Source organism: Halichoerus grypus, chromosome 2, assembly GCF_964656455.1.
Source record: "Halichoerus grypus chromosome 2, mHalGry1.hap1.1, whole genome shotgun sequence".
Lineage (NCBI taxonomy): Eukaryota > Metazoa > Chordata > Mammalia > Carnivora > Phocidae > Halichoerus > Halichoerus grypus.
The window spans coordinates 63,043,606-63,064,259 of record NC_135713.1 but is presented as its reverse complement, the minus strand read 5'-3'; the positions used below and the strand labels follow the sequence as shown (position 1 = coordinate 63,064,259).

The following is a 20,654-nucleotide window of genomic DNA, read 5'->3' as shown; positions in this document are numbered from 1 at the left end:
TTCTGAGTTTCTTAACAGCCTGGTGTAGGTATTTTGGCCCCGGACCAACGTTTTAGCTAATGTTTGGGGTTTTCAAATCCGAACGAAGCAGCCTTTCACATAATTTGAAATCCATCCTCCCCTCCCTTCTTCTTTCCTTCTCTTCCTTCCCTCTGTTCTTTTCGGCCCGTATTTCTTTCAGACCTTACAACGTGGCCAATGCTGTTCTAGGTGCTGGGGGCACAACGATGAACAGAGCAGTGGTGGTCCCTTTTCTCATGAGTTTCAAAGAAGAATCACTTCTGTCGTGTTTCTCTTTTACAGCCCAGGTCCCAGAGTTCCTGGTGACCTTCCGTGAAGGCAGGAGCTTTCGAATGGAGCTTCACCCACCCTACAGCCTGTGGGTAGAGTGACTGCCCCAGAGCCACAGCACCACAAGATCACTGTCACTGTTTTCATCATCCCAGACAACATAAAAACACTTTCTTGAACTTCCCTTTCAAACTTCCGAAGCAATGACAAGCTTATTACAGTAAACCCATATCCCGAGGGATACAGAAAAGGCCGACTCTTTGTGTGGTCACACGTCCAGGCCCTCCTGCCTGGAAGGTGCCCGCTGCTGATGGTTTGGTGTGATGGGGGCCTTCCCTTCTTTCCCTGTGCTTCTCTGTGTACATGCTCTCCACATTACGGAGCAGCTCGGTTTCCCTAATTCCTTTATTGTATAAGGACACCCCTCTCGGTCACTTAGGCCTCACTCCCTCTTTTGAGAACCTATGCTGTGGCAATATAGCCTCTGTCGGGCTAAATGTATGAAGGACGTCTGTGACAGCGGGTTTGCAAGCAGCAGAAAGCAGGAACCCACCAGAGTGTCCAGCAGGAGGGGATGGCTTGAGAGATCATGGTGCATCCTTACTGCAGGATCGCTCTGGGCATGCTGAGATCGCATATTAAATGAAACATCATCTCATCCTCACAATAACCCACGAGTGAGGGAAATCACTGCTCTATCTAGTGCCTGGAAGAGTGAGGCTCAGAGAGGCCCAGTGATGTCACAGGCCTAGTAAGTGGTCAGAGAGTCTGGATTCACACTCAGCTCGCACTCCTTCAGCCTGCCTTAATGCCTGTGCTCGGATCAGACTTCACCCCATCCTTCCAGCTGGATCTCACCAAACACTTCTATACTGTCCTCTAACTCTGCCATTCAGTTAACCCAGCTTTTCCCCCAAACGTATCACACCCTCTCACTCTTTGCCTTTGCTGTCTCCCTCACCTGCAGCTCTGTTCTTCCCTCTGTTCACTTCGACTACTCTCCTTTCAAGGCCCTGCTCAAACACCTCCATCTCCCTGGAGCCTTCCTGAATGCCTGGAGGCAAAAGCATTCTCCCCTGTACTTTGCACCAAGTTATACTTTGGCACCTGCTGCCTTGCATTGTTAATATGGCTCTGTGTTTGCCCTCCCCACAGGGCCTGGATCTTGCCCACCTCTCTCCACCCCCCATCCACCCATCCAACCACCCATCCACCCACCCATCCAGCCAGCCAGCCAGCCAGCCAGCCAGCCACCCAACCATCCATCCATCCACCCACCCACCCACTCACCCACCCATCCATCATCCACCCATCCATCATCCACCCATCCATCCATCCAGCTAGCCAGCCAGCCAGCCAGCCACCAACCATCCATCCATCTACACATCCATCCTTCCATCCAGCCAGCCAGCCATCCATCCATCCAGCCAACATTTTCTGTTGTCTATATAACAGGAGAAGTACAGGGTACCTGGAGTGTGAGTGAGTGTGTGTGTGTGTGTGTGTGTGTGTGTGTGTGTGGTTTCCTCACCTTGGAAATATATGGGTACTCCCCTTGGGATTCAATGGGTCTGGTTAGTATCTGAATTGATATGTGAAAATGGGCCTATTTTCCCCAGCATTTTATGGTGAACGTTTTCACACACAAAAAAGTTGAAAAACAACAAAATATATGGTAGATCTTATCCAACTGTCCATGAAGATTAGATAATTGACTGTTCACCTCTCATTCTGTGTGAAAATCACATGAAATTCATTAAAAGCCTTCAGCCACTTCCTCCCCCCATCCCGTAGGCTAACCACGGATGTCACAGCTGCACGTGTCCCACTGTTTCCTCTTCTCATCTTTGTCTTAATAGCCTTTCAAAAGGCACCTTCTGGAGAATTGGCTCAGGGTTGCAGTACTCCCCGTTGCCCCCTGGGGAGGCTTCTGACCTTTACCTGCGTTATCACCTAGCAAATGCAGCCCTAACAAAGAACAGGGACCAGCTCAGAGTCTGCTCATTGCAGGCCTCTGTGAGGCCATGCTGGCCAATTAGCCCTCAAGAGCAGCCCCGGCCCAGCGTGATAAGTGCACTCACTGCACTCTCTGATGGGTTTTAAACCCGCCGTGCTGGGCTCTGTGCGGGGGAGGTCTGATCCGTTTTCCATTACTAGCTTTGGTTGGTCTCTAAGTTTAGATCCTTGACGTGCCATTCAAGGTTCTTTGTGACCCGGTTCTGTCTCCTCTCTTTCGTCTCAGCTCCTGCCTGCCATGTGCACTTTCGTGTCCTAGGACAACACTTTGAGAAACAGGGCACAGGTGACATTTCATTCCTCTGGTTTTGAAAGTGCCAGGCCCATTCTGACTCTGTGCCTTCACATATGCTGTTCCTCCTGCCTGGAATGCCCCTCCTCCTTTCTCTTGGCTGGCGAGCCATCATTCTTCCTGTAAGACCTGGCCTCCTCTGCTATCTCAGCCAGGAAGGCTTCCAGAGGTACTCGCTCCATTCCCTCACTTCTACCTCCCACTTGCACCCACCTTTGACACAGGCTTGGGGTTTCTGGGGTGCGCTGGGTAGAATCCTGGGTTTTCGGTGCCCCAGGAAAACTCTCCTCCTTGGGGGGTCCTTGGTGATTCATCATCAGAATGTGTCTCCCCAGGAATGGAGTTGTGGTGGCTGGGATCCAGAATGTTATTTCCCTCCTCACTCCTCCCATGCAGCACAAAGAACACGGGGGCTTGGGGGGGTCGAGGGTCGCCCCACCAGCACAAGCGTAGCCCAGAGGCAAACCCAGGTCTGCCTCGTGCCTCAACTTCCCTCTCACTAGTCTTCACAGACAAAATCCCAGAAGAAATGCCACTGGTGGTAGATTCTGTTTGCTAACTAGAAGGGTGAGGCCTTCTGGAAAAGCTACTAGTCTAGGGCTCGGGCCTCCTCCCTTTCAAATCTTATCAAACTGAGTCCAGCACTTTCTTTTCCCTTTTCACTGGGAAGTGAAATGAAGTTCCCCTTTCAAGGTTTAAGAAACTAAGCTCCAGGCACAGGGAGCTGGTACTGTGCAAGCAGCCCGCAGCTTGGGGGGATCAGTTAAGGCTGGTGTGATTGGGTTTCTCACTGGGCCTGACAGATGAGTCTGGTTTTCCAAGCAATAATTTACACTAGGAAAAGAAAACGGGATTCATCAGACAACGCCTGTGTGCCAGGGACCTCCTGGGTGATCCAGTAGGAAGTCCTGTGAGGGAGGTGATTTGATGCTTATTCTGCAAACCTCGGCACGCAGAGAGGTGAAGGGGAGCGCCAGGGGCTGAAAGCAAGGACTCTGGACAGATCTGGGCTCTAATTCCAGTGCTGCCACTTAATAGCTTTGTGAGCCTGGGCACTTTACTGCCACCTCCCTGAGCCTTAGTTTCCTCATTTGTAAAATTTGTAAGATAAATATGCCCTCCCTCACTTGGTGGATGTGAAAATGCAGAGTAAGGGTCTGGCACATGGCAGGTTCTCTCCGAATGTTATCTGTATTATTGTCTAAAGCTGTCCAGCCAGGAAATAACATTCATGAGCACTCCATATATTTATTGAGTGCCTTTCAGTTGCTGACACCGTGCTGGGCTCTTGGAACACAACAGTGAGCATGACAGACACATCTAGAAGCTTCTAGTACAGTGGGGGAGACAAACATTAAGTAACTCATGGTAGAATTGCTCATTTAATTATAGTTGTATTAAGAGTTCTATATATAAATGGGAAGTATAGGGAGCCAAAAGATTATATAATGGGGGGGGCCTGACCTGGTCTCGGGGTTACTAAAGGCTTCTCAAGGAAGGGATATGTGAGTTGACACATGGGTACAGCTTGGAAACTCAATGACAATGGGGGACAAGCAGGTTCCAGAAAGAGGGAAGAGCTCACACAAAAGCTCCACCAGGAGGGAGATGGTGGATTTTAACCCCAGAGCCATGGGAAGCTCTGGGGTTAAAGGGGTAGAGGGGGAGTGTGAGCGAAGGGTGATGTGACTGGAGGGAGGAAGGGGCCCCCTGCCCTGCTGTCCATACCAGGTGGGCTGTGGCAGTGGGCGTAGGCCTAAGCTGGGCCCTGCTGACCACCTCCTGTAATCACCATAAGTTATGAGACAGAAGTCACTGGGTCCTGGAAAGGCAGTTCCTTGTCTTTATGAGCCATAATTTCTTCAAACCTCCCCCCTATAATTGGCCATTGCAAATGTCCTAGGTACCTGGTGAAGAACGCATTAGAAAGTGGCCCCAGCAACAGACCCTCAGGAACTCTGTCCCTGTCAGGAGTCCCAACCGTCAGCGGGGCAACTTTCATTCCTTAAGGAGGGAAGACAAGCCTTTGCAAGCTCCAGAGTGGCCATACCCCCATGGGGTGCTGGGCAAATGTGACCGAGGCTCAGCCAGTCCGTCGGAACTGAAATGACCTTGGTCTTCCCCAGGGTCCTTTCTTCCCACTTCCAGATGCCAGCCAGGTCCACTTAGGAAAGGCTGACTGCCTGTTATGCGCCAGGAGCTCTGAGGCTCCTAGTTACCATCAGCCAGGAGCCTGGTGCAAGCTGTGAGGCTGAGGATATAAACCAAGTGGACAGGGCGGTTCAGACACAGCCAAGGGACGGCTAACAGAGGCCGGAGTGGGGACAACGAGGGGCTGTGGGAACTCGGAGGAATGAGGTGGGACTCTGTGGCTGGTGGCAGGTGTGCGCACGCACGCTTTACTGAGTCTGAAAAGCCCCATGAATGTTACGAACACTCAGACTCCTGACCCAGCAGTTGAGTTTCTAAGAATTTGTCCTGTGACTCCCCACAGCACTGACTGTGTGAGCAAAAGCTGGAAATGGTGTAAAAGTGCAGAGGACACAAAGCAATGAAGCCGTCAAAAAGACTGAGTAGGTTGTCTGGGCCCATGTGGGATGGTCTCCAAACATGTGCCGAGTAGGATAGGAAAAGGGGAAATGTGTGTGTGTACCCACGCATCCATGCGTGACTGCTCAGGAAGGATACTGGGACTTGCCAAAAGGGGGTTGTTTCCTCTGCGGACCTGGGGGTTGAGCCATGGGTGGGAGAAAGACTTTTTTTTTTAAGATTTATTTATTTTAGAGAGAAGGAGAGAGAGAGCAAGCATGAGCAGGAGGGGGAGAGAGAAAGAGAGGAAGAGGGAATCTCATGCAGACTCCACGCTGAGTGCAGAGCCCGACGTGGGGCTTGATCTCAGGACCCTGAGATCATGACCTGAGCTGAAACTAAGAGTCGGATACTCAACCAACTGTGCCACCCAGGCGCCCCATGAGACTTCTTTTACTATATGCCCTTTGGGACCTTTTGAATCTTTTTACCTTGGGTATGTATCACCGATTCAAAGCCTAACAGCCACACAGTTTGACAGGTGGCAGAGATTTCCTGGCAGAGGGATGGAAGCTGGGTGATCAGATCACACCTAGGAGCAGGACCAGCCATGTGGTTGGTCAGGGCTCCAGGCCAGGGCTGGCACTGGGTCCGCTCAGCCCAGGAGCCCCTTATCAGAAATCCTCCACCCCAAGTTCATTGCCCTCAGGCACCATCCTCTCCCCACAATCACTGCACAGGTTTGGGGGTCAGACTGGTCATGCCATGCCCCTCCAACGCTTCCCTGCTGTTCGCATAAAGATGACCATGCCTGCCACACCCTGCAGGATCTGGCCTCCACCAACCTCTCTGGCTGATTCTCCAGGGGAAGTTGGAGCTGGGGATGGAGTGCTAAAGAGTTTGGACTTAGCAGTAATACCATAGGATTTCAGTCATGTGTGGAATTTAAGAAACAAAACAGGAACATAGGGAAAGATAAGACGAAAACAGGGAGGGAGGCAAACCATAGGAGACTCTTAACTCTAGGGAACAAAGCGAGGGTTGCTGGAGGGGAGGGGGGTGGGGGGTCGGGGTCACTGGGTGATGGGCATTAAGGAGGGCACATGATGTAATGAGCACTGGGTGTTGCATGCAACTGATGAATACTGAATTCTACCTCTGAAACCAATAATGCAGTATATGTTAACTGAATTGAATTTATATAAAAAATTTTTAAAAAGGAGTTTGGACTTAGTTCTGAAGGCAATAGAAAGCCACTGAAGCTTCAGTCACCAGGCCCAAGATTACCCAGGAAACTGCTCGCAGATCTGGGAACATGTTCTCCTGGTCCCAGTCAGCCAACCACCAGTGAGGACACTCTTCTTACTGGTAGCATGTATACAACTCTTACTTCACAACGGGCCTGGGGCTCTCTCTCTAAACATCATCTCCTTTACACTTTACCACAACATCTTGAGGCAAGAAATCTCTTCTACATTTTACAAATGCAGGAACCAAGGCTCAGACAAGTTCAGGAACTTGTCCAAAGTCTCAACACCGTTAAGTGGAAAAGTCAGGATTTGAATCCAGGTCTGTCAGACTCCAGAGTCCGTACTGGGCCACTGCCTATTTATCTTTTCCTGTAGAGAAAGAAATGACTATTTGGGTTTTTCAAAGAGATGGTGTGATTGCCTGGGCATCTGCAACACGAAACACTTCCTTTTTCGCAATAGCATTAATGTTAGTCTTTTATCTTTGTGGTTGTAGACTTCTAACACCTTCCTGGCAGTGGGCTGGACATTTGGCCAAAAAAACGTCCAGCCCACTGCCAGGAAAGGCTTTTGGTCGAGGCTGTTCTTTAGAGAGAAAGGTCCCAGATCCCAGTCATCTGAACTTTGGTCCCACCTTTCATTTCCTCCTGGGGTCCAAAACCAGGGATTGTGTTTGCTTCTGTCCTCAAGTGTGTCTTGTTCCAAGCATTGCAGCCCCCTTGGTGGGGCCCCTCTGCACAGGCTGAGAGGTGAACAGATCTGAAGGTCGTCTGGGATTTGGGGTCGCTCAGCACAGGTTGGAGAGAGCCCCACCCACTCCTTAGCCCACAGTGGGGAGGTGGGATCAAAGTGGACATTCTATTATGATGAATGCTATCACCCTGGCATCTCACTGAGGGGGACATGAGGTCCACATACTGGACCACAAGCCAGGACACTGATCACTTCTATTTGCTGAGCACCTACAGATAGTTTACTATCTCTGTGAGGCCAAGATTATTATTATTCGTGTTTGACAGATGGTGAAACTCAGGTTCAGAGAGGTTAAGATCACTTTTCAAGTGCACACAGCTAGTAAAGAGGCAGGCAGGGCTTGGAACCAGGCCTGGCTCCACAGTCTCTGAGTGTCCAAGACATGCATCTGGTCTAGCTCATTCCCTATTTGTGTGACCAGTTCTCACTGAGGTGTCTTCTTATCAGTGAGAGACCCCGCGCTGTTTGCCTGACCTCTGCTAATGGTTGATGTGGGAACCTGAAGCCACATCTGGTGACAACAAATTCCCTTAGTTATTGTTTGTCCGAGAAAGTCTTTATTTCTCCTTCATTTTTTGTTTCAATTAAGGTGAAGATCACATAACAGAGAGTTAACCATTTCAAAGTGTATAATCCAGTAGCATGCAGTACATTCACAATGTTGTCGTTCCAAAACATGTTCATCACCGCACAGAGAAGCTCCATGCTCATTAAGCAGTCACTCCCCATCCCCCCTTGTCCTGGTCCCTCCCAACTACCAACCTGCTATCCGGCTCTTTGGATTTGCCTATTCTAGATATCATGGGCACAAAGGGCATGTAAAATTGGGAAGTGTGGGGCTAGGGGAGACCTCTGATTCTCTTTTCCACCCCCTGGCTCCTTTTCATCTGCCTAGATGCTCAGCTAAATACTTAGGCATCACCCTTGACCTCCAACCTACCAGTCACTCCCCATCCCCCCTTGTCCTGGTCCCTCCCAACTACCAACCTGCTATCCGGCTCTTTGGATTTGCCTATTCTAGATATCATGGGCACAAAGGGCATGTAAAATTGGGAAGTGTGGGGCTAGGGGAGACCTCTGATTCTCTTTTCCACCCCCTGGCTCCTTTTCATCTGCCTAGATGCTCAGCTAAATACTTAGGCATCACCCTTGACCTCCAACCTACCAGCAAGCCTGGGGATTCTGAAATGTGTGTATCTAGGAAGTGGCTACTTTCCTTGGCCTCTGCCACCATCCCAGGGTTAGTCTAAGCCAGCATCATCTCTTGCCTGGACTTTTGTGACCGCTCTCCACTGGCCTCCCTTCTCTCTTGCCAACGCTGTACCATGACACTTCCCCTTGGCCCACAAGACCCCATGGGCCCTGTGCCCTACCTCGCTGGTCCCCTACATTATGCCCGAGGCCTCAGTGGGCACCTGGCTATCCTGACCTCGCTCCAGTGCCGTGGGCATGCCCCTCGCTCCTCCTTGGGGCTCTGCTTGTGCTGTGCTGCTGACCTGCACATTCCAATCTTGGCACAAATGTCAATTCCACAGAGGGTCCGTCCTTGACCCCCCGAAGCAACTCTCTTCACCTCTATCATATCCCTCTATTCCACTTCCCACAGATTTTTTTTTTTTTTCCTGGAATTTTTCTTGCTTTCCCTACTTGTTCCCTATTTCTCTCTCCCCACTGGAACGTGGGTGCCATGAGGGCCAGGGTCCACTCTGTCTTGTTCCCTGACAGGCACTTAGTGAGGGCTCAATTAATACTGACTAGATAGACTAAATGTATGTTGAAAACAACCATGATAACAATATAATATCCCATTTACTGGGCACTTTGAAGGTGCCAAGTGATGTTCTAAGTACCTTATATACTTTATCCCATTTAATCTCTGCAACAACCCTATTTTGTGGATTCCATTATTCATTTCCATCTTCTAGATAAATAAATTGAGGTTTATGGTGTTTGATGACTTGGCCAAAGTCCACGGCCAGCAGTGGCTTGGCAAGTGTGGGAAAGGCCTGGGGAAGAGCGAGTTGGACTGGGCCAAATGAAAATTCTGCCTTGGTTCTTCTGAGGGAGGTGAGACCCGTATTGCCAATGTTTGCAGGTGGGCCCAAATCTCTGCCATCCAGGGGGCAGGGGTGGGGTGGAGAGGGCACAGGGTTGGCAATTTGGACCCTGAGTTTGAGTTCCTGGTATGACCCTGACTGGCTGTGTTACCTCCATCAAGTTCCATACCCTCAGGTTCCTCAGCAGACAAGTGAGGAGATGGGCTTAGAATATCTCAAAGGTTTCTTCCAACAACTTTATGTATGCGTGTATGTGTAGAGGGGGTGGGAAGGATAGAATCATGAGCTCCCAAAATAACAACATAGGAGTGTTCTGTGTGGAAACTACATTCAGTGGTCACCCCGTGGCCAAGAACCCCTTCTACGGCATCCCTGAAAGGTAGTCGGCCCCAATCGCCTTGCATACCTCCAATGATGGGGGACTTACTATCTCAGAAATTATTTGCCAGCCAGTCACAGCCATTTAAAGACATTATAGAGCCCTACACACTCTTTGTTTTGGAGGCATGCCCCCCTGCATAATAAATGCGTTGTAATAAATGCATATTCCAAAGAAAAGAGAATGTGTACTTAGCTATTTAGTATAATGAGCTGTCACTGACCAGCTGTCATAGTGACACAATTGTAGAAGGCCAATTAAACATTTATTACTTGCAATTTTGTGGTTTTCTTTTTGTATTTTAGATCTGGTGTGTGTGTGTGTGTGTGTGTGTGTGTTCGCCTGTATGAGTTTGCAGACATCTTTTGTAGGTTCCTTAAAGCTCTGAAGCCCCATAGAACAAAGTCCCCTTTTCCAGGCAGCTTGACAGAACTCCTTGTTCTCCTGAGTTTTTGCTTCTTTCTGAGCAAGCAGCCCTCGGGCCTCCACCTGGACTCCTCACCACCATCACTGCCATCGCGGCCACCATCACTGCCACCACCGCCCTGCCCATTACTGCTGCCATCAGCGGCCTGGCCACCCTCATCTCCATCCCTGCATCGCCTCCCCTTACCTCCAGCCACCGCCGCCCCGGGAGCCAGGCACGGGAGCTGCCCCCACCATCTCGGCATCTCCCTCCGTCTCTGTTCTTCTTTCCCCCAGCCTCACTCCAGGTTTTGCCCTTCCGACAAGGTACACTTGCTCCTCCACGCGACAGTCCTGCCCCCAGCCGGGTCACCTTAACAATGGCGGCAGCAAACAGCTAGCATTTGCCGGGAACATTCACACATACTGGCTATCTTACATAATCCTCTCTGTCCTCTCCCACTTTCCATGGCCCCTCCACATGCCCATGGCCTCATTTCAGGTCCCGCAGGAGAACGCGATGGAGCACTCGGGGAGGTCACTCTGACCCCATTTTGCAAATGTGGCACAGAGAGGCCAGCTGCCTAGGCGAGGTCACACAGTTGGTCAGAGGCAGGCAGAGCCGTCTCTGTCTCTCATTCCCCACAGCTTACCCTGTCCCCCACCGCCTGTGTTTCTTTTTTTTTTTAAGATTTTATTTATTTGAGAGAGAGAGACAGAGATAGTGAGAGAGAACACAGCGGGGAGCAGAGGGAGAAGCAGGCTCCCTGCCGAGCAAGAAGCCCGATGCGGGGCTCGATCCCAGAACTCTGGGATCACGATCTGAGCCAAAGGCAGACGCTTAACCGACTGAGCCACCCAGGCGCCCCACCTCCTGTGTTTCTCAAACCTCATTCACTCACGCACCACCTCCAGGGTTCTCGCCAAACCCACAAAATACCAGTCCTGTTTTTTTTACTTACTATTTTTCTTTAAAGTGATTGAATTTATTGCAAATGGAATTGTTTTATCATTGCAATAACCAGCAGGATCACTTTCCTTCAAACAGGTCACCCTGAAAATTAATGTGGCGATTAACCCATGTTACATTCCACGTGGCTACTACTGCACAAAGAGCCAGCCTTGTCCTTCTCAGAAAGGCAGACCGGCCTGCCTGGGGAGGTGTTTAAGACGGACTGGCACCACGCTGATACTTCCCCTTGGACACAGAGAGGAAGGTCTGAAGAACCGAAGAGAATCCTCTCTCTGTAGGATTGGCTGCGCGCCGACATCTCTGCCGCCGACCACCCAAGTCCACCTCGGGACCGCAGGGTGGGCTGCCTGCCCCCCTTGAGGAAACATCTGGCTTGCGCAGGAAGCTACCACTGCGCAGTGGAAAGGAGCCAGGACCCTCTCCGAGGCTCGGTTTTCCCATCTGTACATGGGTATGATACCGCAGCGTGCAGTGCTGGGAAGATGACATGTGACACAAAGGGATGGCTAGAAGCGAGGTGGCCCCTAGCAAGTGTCACTCCCTTCCTTCCCCACGGCCATTCCCTGCTCTTCTCCCAGAGACACTGCACTTGGAGTCCTGCCTTTTCTGGGAGAGAAGACACCCCAGCTGGCCAGACGGGGAGAAGAAGTGAGCACTGCAAGTACACCACAGCCTGCCAGGCCGGAGGGGACGGTGTTTCAGTTAGCAGGCTTCTCCTCCCTGCCTGCCCCTCAGCCCACCCTCATCTCAGCCTCCAGACCCCAGTGAAACAAAGAGTCCCCCCCAGCAACTGCAAGTGCCTTCTAATTCCAGCTCCGCTACTTACCCGTGAGGCAATTCTGGCCGGGAGACTCGGCTGGGAGCCCCGACTTCCCTTCCTGTGAAATGGGGATAATAACCTCAACCACACAAGGGTTGCCGAGAGACTTGCGGGCTTAAGAGCGAGGCATTTCTAGAACCAGCTCCCCTACTGCTTCTCTCCACAGCCGCGGCAAGCAATGGCGTGGTGTTTCTCTGCCTCAGATGCCTCAACGGGCAGAATGGAAATGATGAGTTGTTGCCAGGAAGAAACAGGCGAAGGTGTGCAAAGCCCCAGTAGTCGGTGTTCAGTGGGTGTGAGCCCTCTACGTGATGAACAAGCACGCAGCACAATGCCTGACCCAGAGCCCGTCTTCCTCCTGCTCCCCACTGGGCTCTGTCCTGCCCTGTCCCTTCTCCTTCTGTGACCTCAGCGTGTCCCCTTTCTTAGCTACATCCCCTGGCAGCACCCTCAGCTCCTAGCCCCTGCCCTGGGGGGCCAACCCATGACTCTGCAGTGTCTGACCTAGATGCCAGGCTTCCCAGAGATGTCCACTCAGCCCAATCCAGATACAGAACAAACTGCGGGTTTCACTGTGTTACTTACGACAGGTGAATACTAGAAATGACTTTTAGGCGTTTCAAACTAGAAGACTGCTGGAGGAATTATGTCATAATGGAATCCTGATAGCTATTACTATCACGCTCTGGAAACTATGAAATAATAAGGGAAAATGTTTATCTTTAAGTAATAAAATAGCAAGACTGAAATTGTATCTAGGAGATGATTATAATTAAGAACTCCTACCTTGTTAACCTACAGGAGAGAAAAACAACTAACATTTATGTCTAGAAGGGCAAACTGGATGGGAATAGTGGTTTTCTTTGGATGGTGGTACGATGACTTATTACTGTCTTCTTCCAAATTTCCTTATTCCAACTTTTCTACATTGAGGATTAATTCTACAGTGACTAAAAAGAACACAAAGATGCAGAATTGTGTATGCTGTACTTCTCTTATGTCAAAAACATGCATATATATATATATATATATATATAGTGCATATGTCTTTTGCATAAAGAAAATTTGGAAAGGTACAGCACAACAAACAAAAGTGACCCCCTCTTTTGGGCAGGGTACTGGGCAGATGGGGGCCAGGGTGGAGTGAGGGTCTCCCTGTGCATCTTTGTATACTGTACTTCTGACCACATGAATATTCTCTCTAATCAGAAAGTGAAAAGAAAAAGAAAACGTAACTATCGAATAAACCTTTAGCAAAGGCAGTATTTTCCCAGATGGGCTCTGTGGACATTTGTTAAAGTTGCTACTTAAAAAAAACGAATTTGTGCTGGAAGTACAGGGTCTTAATGGTGCACTTAACAGAGCCCGTCAGCATGTGCTGGGACTGAGAGAGACAGGGGATTGCAGAGCTCCCAACAAGCCAAATAAGGTCCCTGCCTTATTTTTCCCACGGAGCCTACCCGAAGGATGATGCTCCCAGGACCAGTTTAGGGAGCACAGGGTAAGGGAAAGCTAGGAGGCTGGTCGTGCCTCCCTGAGCCAGGTAGGCTGTGTGTGAACTGTCTATACTCGCTATGAGACTGCAGGGGTGTGGGCATGGTGACCCAGAAAGAGGATGCATGCCCTGGCCAGAGGGGTGGTCACTGTTGTCACTATGGGCCTAGTGCCGCCAGACTGCCACATTCTTCAAGAGAAGGTGGAAATCCGGATTTTAAATGAAATCTTCTGGCTATAAAATAAAATATCCAAGCTTTTCAATACAATCTCTCTCTCTCTCTCTCTTTTTTTTTTTTTCTAATATCTTATGGTTCCCTGCAAAAGTCCTCCACCAGCTGTGGGCTAGGAGCTCAGTGCGTTGCTGGTGTTCTCAGAAAGCCAGGTCAGCCCTGAGGATTTATTCCCTTTTCTAGCCACCCACCCTCTTTCATGATTGCTTTGAGAATTTTGCCCCAGATCAGCATCAAACTCACTGGCCAATTGCCCAGGGGAGTTTGTCTTCCTTCTTGTTGAAAACTGGGCTGACACCCATCTATCTCTGCCCCGGGAGTGTGGGAAGGAGTCCGGGAGAGGCTGACTAACCCTAGCAACCAGCCCTCTCGTGGGGAGTGAACGCTCCGCGTCAGGCAGTGACAGTCAGTGGTGCTGCTCTGGGCTCTAACAGCCCTCTGATGCCAGCGTCTCTGCCCCTCCTGCCCTCTGCAGCCTCAGTTTCCCTTCTTCTCCTGCCATCACACCCTCTGTGCACAGGCCTGCCAGAAAGTCTCATCCTTCCTCTAGCTCTCCATATTCTCGCACCTCAGTGTCTTTGCACATCCTGATCCCTGGGTCGGGATCACCCTCTCCTGCTGCCTCTACCACCCATCCCTCTGGCAGCTGGACAATGCCACACTCAAATGGCAGCTCCTTGTGCCTTCTCTGTTGTAGCCAGCACCCCAAGAGGCTGGCATCCATTGCTCCTGGGCTGTTCATTATTTAGATTCCCCTTTCTCCTTCAACCCACACCCCTCTCACGTGCTTTCACCTCCCAAACAGCTTTTGTTTTTTAAAGATTTTATTTATTTGTTTATTTATAGGACAGAGAGAGACACAGTGAGAGAGGGAACACAAGCAAGGGGAAGTGGGAGAGGGAGAAGCAGGCTTCCCGCCGAGCAGGGAGCCCGATGTGGGGCTTGATCCCAGGACTCTGGGATCATGACCTGAGCCGAAGGCAGACGCTTAACGACTGAGCCACCCAGGCGCCCCTCCCAAACAGCTTTTAAATCAGTCCCCTTCTCTCCCGCTGCAGTGTTCCAACCTTTATCCCAGCTCACCTGGATGAGGGCAGGGCTGTCCTGACTATTCCAGGTCTCGGCTCTCTCGTCAGCCCCACCTGTCCCCACTTTATCTGGGGAAAGGGCATTTTAGAAAACACAACCTGGTCACCTCTATCCCCTGCCTGAAATCCTTGTGTCGCTTCCCAGCCTACAGGACAAAGTCCAGACTCCTCAGTTTGGCATTGTGGGATCCGTTGCGGGATCCAGCTCTGCCGACTCCTGTTACCTCCTTCCCCTGCCCCTCACGCCTCCCGCAAAACCTAGCTGTCCTGTGTGCCCTGAGCACCCCAGAGGTTCTGTGGCTCTGTGTCTTTGTACACCTCTTTCTCCATCTCCATCATCCATTCTCCAAAGAATACTCTTTGTCTACCTGCTGCCCTCCCCATTCACCTCTACCCCCAGCTCTGTGAATCCTGTCCCCATTCCCCCAGGGCAGCAGGTTTGGAGCTTAGAAGGTTATTCTCGCAGCAAAGGTGGGCGATTCCCGGGCTGAAAGTGGCTGAGGTGTCCAGTCCTGGCTGGAGCTGTTGACGATTCTTCTTGCCACTCCTGGAGGTTGGGCACCAGGTCAAGGCCGCCACATGTTCCTGGAGACCGTCCTCACAGGGCTGGCGATAATCAGCCATGCTGCCTGCTCCAATCTGCGACCAGCTTGGCTCCAGCCACCTTTCCCTCACTGCCACGGCGCCAGGCAGCGCTGTCACACGGAAGCTGGCATCGAAGGACAGAGTCAGAAAGGCTCTGTGAGATCAGCCAGTGTGCCCCTGCCTGGTTTTCAGATGCAGCAGCTGGGGCCCAGAGAAGGACAGTGGCTTGCCTAGGGTCACACAGTGATGAAAGGTATAGTCATGCCCGGAGCCCAGCTCTTCCAGATCTTATCAGATAGTTAAAAAAAAAAAAAGAAAAAAAAGATCAAAAGAAACCTTCAGATGTGCTAGCAAGGGCCCAGGGAGGAGGGCCTTGAAATTTTCAGGACAGGACAGGCCTCCCCGAGGCTGAGCCCAGAGCTGCTATGCACATGACGGTCAGGCAGAGGAAAACAGCCCGTGCAGAGGACTTCAGTGGGGGACGAGCTTGCTGTTTTGGTCAGAGCAGAGTGAGTGAGCAGAGATGCAGTTGAAGGCAGGGCCCGATCATGATCATGTAGGGCCTTGTAGACCTCGGTAGGGTTGGCATTTTAAACTACATAAGGGAACAAAGCAATGGAGTTTTGACTTTGAACTGAGCAGACAGTTCTGCAAACAAGATATACAAATGGCCAACAAGCACCTGAAAAGACGTTCAAATTCATTAGCCATTAGAGGAATGCAAATCAAAACGAGAGTAATACCACGTCATACCCACAGAATCCAAAAGTAATGACGGGTAATTACGGTTGGTGAGGATGAGAAGAAACTGGAATCCTCATACACCGTTGGTAGAGATGGAAAAGGTTCAGCTGCTGGGGCGCCTGGGTGGCGCAGTCGGTTAAGCATCCCACTCTTGATTGGCTCAGGTTGTGATCTCAGGGTCATAAGATCAAGCCCCGCATCGGGCTCCAAGCTCAGTACAGAGTCTGCTTAAGACTCTCTCTCCCTCTCCCTCTGTCCCTCCACCCACTCATGCACGTGCTCTTTCTCTTTCTCAAATAAATAAATAAATAAATCTTAAAATAAAAAGTTTCAGCTGCTTTGGAAAACACTCTGGTAGTTCCTCGGAAGGTTAAACATTGTATTATTATATGGTTTAGTAACTCTATTCCTAGGTTTATTCCCAGAAGAAATGAAAATATATGTCCTCAAAATCGGTACATAAATGTTCATAGCAGTATTATTTATAATAGCCAAAAAAGTGGAAACAACCCAAACGCCCATGAACTGATGAATGGGTAAACAAAATGTGGTGTATCCATGAATGGAATATTATTTGGGCCATATAAAGGAATGAAGTATTGATACATGTTACATACAACATGGATAAACTTTGAAAACATGCTAAGTGAAATAAGCCAGACAAAAAAGGCCATCTATTATTCCATATAATCATATATTATATGATTCATTGATATGAAATGTCCAGAATAGATACATCTATATGCACAGAAAATACAGTCGCAGTTCCCAACCTTGTGTAGGAGTGGGGATGGATTGGGGAATGACAGTTAATGGGTACAAAGTTTCTTTTGGGGGTGATGAAAATTAGATCTGGATGTAGATCGTGGCGATGGTTGTACAACATACTGAAAACCACCGACTCGTAGACTTTACATGGGCGAGTTTTATGGCATGTGCATTACATCTCTATAAAGCTTCAATTTTGTTTTGAAAGACCACTCTTGTTGCTGGTGGGGGCAGAGTAGCAGCAAGGAGGCCAGGCAGCCAAGAGCCCAATCACAGGCTCAGAGTGCCCAGCGCACGGGAGGCACAGAGTGACTATGTGTGGATGCCTCGCACAGGCTGATCCCTGTTCAGGAATGCCCTCCTCTTCTTATCCAGGCTTTCTTAACTCTGCACTGTTAACATTTTGCACAGGATCATTCTTTGTTGTGGAGGCACCATGGGACGTGCATCACGGGATGTTCAGCAGCACTCCTGCCTCTACCCACTAGCAGTCAGCACAGCTCCCCACCCCAGCTGCGACAATCAAAAATATCTCCTAGGGGACTAAACCGACCCCAAGGGAGAACCACTGCTCTAACCTCTTTTGCTCAGCTGGTGAATTCTTGCTTATCCTTCCAGAATCATTTCCCATGGCATCTCTTCTGGGGAGTCTTCATCCTTCATTCTCTAAAGTTTCCCAGTTTCTTGAACAAACCCCCATCATAGCCCTGAGCACGCTGTGTACACACCACTCTCCCCCACAGCTGTGTAGAGACGGCACCTTACGTGCCTTTGGGTCCCCAGCATCGAGTATAAAACCTGGCCCTTTGGAGGTCGCTACCGAACCATCGCCTCATCTGCCAAGTGTGGAGATGCATTGCCTCCCCCAGGGTTTCTGTGATCAGGACTCAAATGTGAGTTAACTGATCTGTCCACCCCTCCTGACTCTGGGTAGGGGTGTAGGTTTCAGATCCAGATGGCCTGGGTTTGACTGCTGTGGGATGCTGGGCAAGTGACTGAGTTATCTGACTCTTGGTTTCTTCTCTGTAAAATGGGGATATTGATAGTACCTACACTGTAGGGTTATCATGAACACATAGTAAGAACACAACAAATGTCAGATTCTGCTGGTAATAATAATTTACTATTCTTTCTTTTTTCTGAGGGGCCTTCCAGGATTCAGCATAGAGGTGGCCTTGTCACTGGTAAGTATCCCTGTGTAAGCCCTGTCCTAGGTGCTGGCCAAGAGGAGCTGGGGATGGTGGGTTATATTGTCACTAGAAGCCAGACAGTTCTGTGTCCACTAATGAGAATATTGCATAAAATATGGAAGTTCAGAAATTATAAAGAGTCAGGGAACAAATCTCCCATTTTCCTGCCACCCACAGGCAAATATTGTTAACAGTCTTTGGTCTATTTCCTTCTAGTCTTTTTTCTAAGTGCTTGCCATGAATTTGTGACCATACCCTATATATGCATATGCATAAGCATGTCCTCATTCATTAAAAACTTTCCATTCTTAGTAGCCACATGGCTGTCCCATAATTTACTTAATTGATCCCCTACTGGACATTTAGGCACTCTCTGATTGTTGATGAATATCTTTGCATTTGAAAGAGACTTTGTGTATAGTTTAGTCATTTCACTTGGATGTCCTCCCTTCTTTTAAAACATTTTTGGCAAAGGAACCTCTCTAGCCTGCCGGGACACCCATTTTCCCACAGCTAGGCATCCATTTTCCCATCATCAGGGATTTCCTCCCCAAGGTTGAACCAAATCCTTGGGATTGTGACTTAATCCTGTTTCCCCTTCTGTGGACATTGGCGGAGATGGACCACAGCTGGCCTTGTCTTCCTGTTGGATGCATCAGCAGGGAGAGTCAGTTTAGTTAGTCAACAGCAGATGGAGAACGAAAAGGAGAAGCAGCCTAGGCCAATGTTAATGGACACGAGATTAACTGGGACAAGGTGGTAGAGGAAGAGAAGTTGGCCAGCTGGGGTGAGCCAGCCTGATATCTGTTTCCTATGTGATGTTGACTAGTGACCTTCCTTCCTTCCAGATCCCTAGAAAAATCCCTAGGCAAAGGTACCCAACCCCGTTGCCAGGCTCAGACTCACTTTCTCCAGTGTTTATATAGCAGCTCTTCCTATTACACATAGAACAAGAAACCAGTGCTGACTGGGCTCCAGCCGGGTGCCAGGTCCCATGCTAGACATTTCCCACAGTCATATTGTGGAGCCGGTATGATACCCTCAGAAGTGCTTGGAATCAGGCAGATCTGAGACCAATCCCAGCACAGGCACGTCCTACCAGTGTGACCACGTGGAAACCATTTACCCCTGTGAGACTTGGTTGCCTTGTCTGTAATTTTGGGGTTTAATGGCACCAGCTTCCCAGGATCCTTGTGGAGACTGTAGCCCACACCGTATACACAATGCACCAAGTACCAGGCCTGCACAAAGCAAGTGCAGGAGAAATGTTATTTTCTTGTTCCATTCAATTCTCATACCTCACAGTCAAAGATGTCAATAAATGTAATCTATCTCATTGCCTTTTATAACCTCCAGCGACGGGGCACTCATTAGTATGAATTTATAACTTCCCATTACAAATAAGATACTGAGGCTCAGAGAGACTCCGCCAGGAGTTTTTCAGGGCAGAATCGGTCATCTCACAGATTCCATGTCTCAGAGAACCATCAGGATGCGTGTCTGGAGTGGAAGGGGCGCCTGCTCCCCACCCCAATTCCCCAGGCCCTGTTTCATGCCCAGCCGGGCCACTGACCACTTCTGGCAAAGGAGACCAGAGAGGACCGGCCACATGCCAATGAGTTCCCAGAAGGCAATGAGAACCAGGACTCTGGCGGTTGAAGTTAGGGTATGACAGTTGCCATTGGGAGACACCACAACCTCTACTTTCCTGACCCACCTTCCTATCCTCAGAGCCTTCTCAGAGAGCCATTAGCACCCCCGCCCCTCTTCTCCGGGTTGGAAACTGAGGTTCACATGGTCAAGGTCAACTGCAATTACTTAAGTCAGTGAACTGGGATTCCCAGCCGAGGCCACTTTGCCCAGCTCATCCCAGAAGCAAATCGGTCCAGGCAAGCCCTGCCCGTCCTTGCTACTGGTCATAGGGCAGCAACCCAGGAGGATGAAGGCCAGATGCCTGGGCTCCCTGAGGAACTGCGAGCCCCCTTCCCGCCCACCCCCAGCCCTCTACTGGCTTTCCTTAAGCAGAATGTCGCTCCAGGCTCCGGCGGACACAACGGCCCTAGAAAACTGCCACCAGGGCCGGGGTCAAAACAGGGCTGTTTCGGTGCAAGTGGACTTTCCAAATCCACCCCCACGCGGGCAGAGAGGACAATACACCGGACCCCGCACCCAGAGCACGGCTTCGAACCGGGGCTGCATCCCGTCCTTGCAACGCCCCCTTGGCGCGCGCACGACCCCGGCGGGTCACAGAGAAGGAAACTGAGGCTCGCAGGCGGAGAGAATCGTCCAAGGTCAGGCACAGTCAGCGAGCCGTGGGGCTGGAGCTCGCACTCGGGGTCAGGGTCACGACGGCGGCGGGGACCCCACCCGAGCCGAGGCCCCGCGGGGAGGCGGCGACCGCGTTACCTTGAGCTGCTGCGCCGTGTGGCTCCGGCTTCGGCTCCGGGCTCGCCGGCGTCCTGCGCCCGCGCCGGCTCCGCTCCGGGCAGGGATGGAGCGGGCGCCCCGCCCGCGCCCCGCGCCCACTTCCTCGTCTCCGCCCCCAACTCGCTCCTCCTCGCTCTCCGCCGCTCCCGCCCTCCCTCCCTTCCCTCTCCCGGGCTCTCCTGCTCCCCTTTCTTTCTCTCCCTCTCTCCTCCCGCCTCCGTGCACAGCACACTCTCTCTTCCTTCGCTCGGCTCCCTCCCCACAGTCCCTCTCCCCCACGCTCCCCCACTTTCTCCTAGACCTTCTTTCCTTCTCTCTCTGGCTCTGACCCTACCCCTTCCTCTTTCTTTCCGTCACACT

General features: G+C 50.6%; 1 protein-coding gene across 8 annotated transcripts in view; it reads right to left on the bottom strand.

Annotated features, from left to right (window-relative positions):
- Positions 1-20,402, bottom strand: part of HRH2 (histamine receptor H2) — a 55,083-nt gene extending 34,681 nt beyond the window's left edge. For 6 of the 8 annotated variants that reach the window (XR_004924610.2, XR_004924612.2, XM_078066892.1 and 3 more), the window contains exon 1: positions 20,274-20,402. The gene's annotated coding sequence lies outside the window, so the exon portion shown is untranslated. Of the gene's footprint in view, positions 1-10,180; positions 10,379-11,771; positions 11,935-20,273 lie in introns of those variants that run through there. The other 2 variants (XM_078066894.1, XM_078066893.1) reach the window with 2 other exon arrangements.
- Positions 20,403-20,654: the final 252 nt, after the last annotated feature.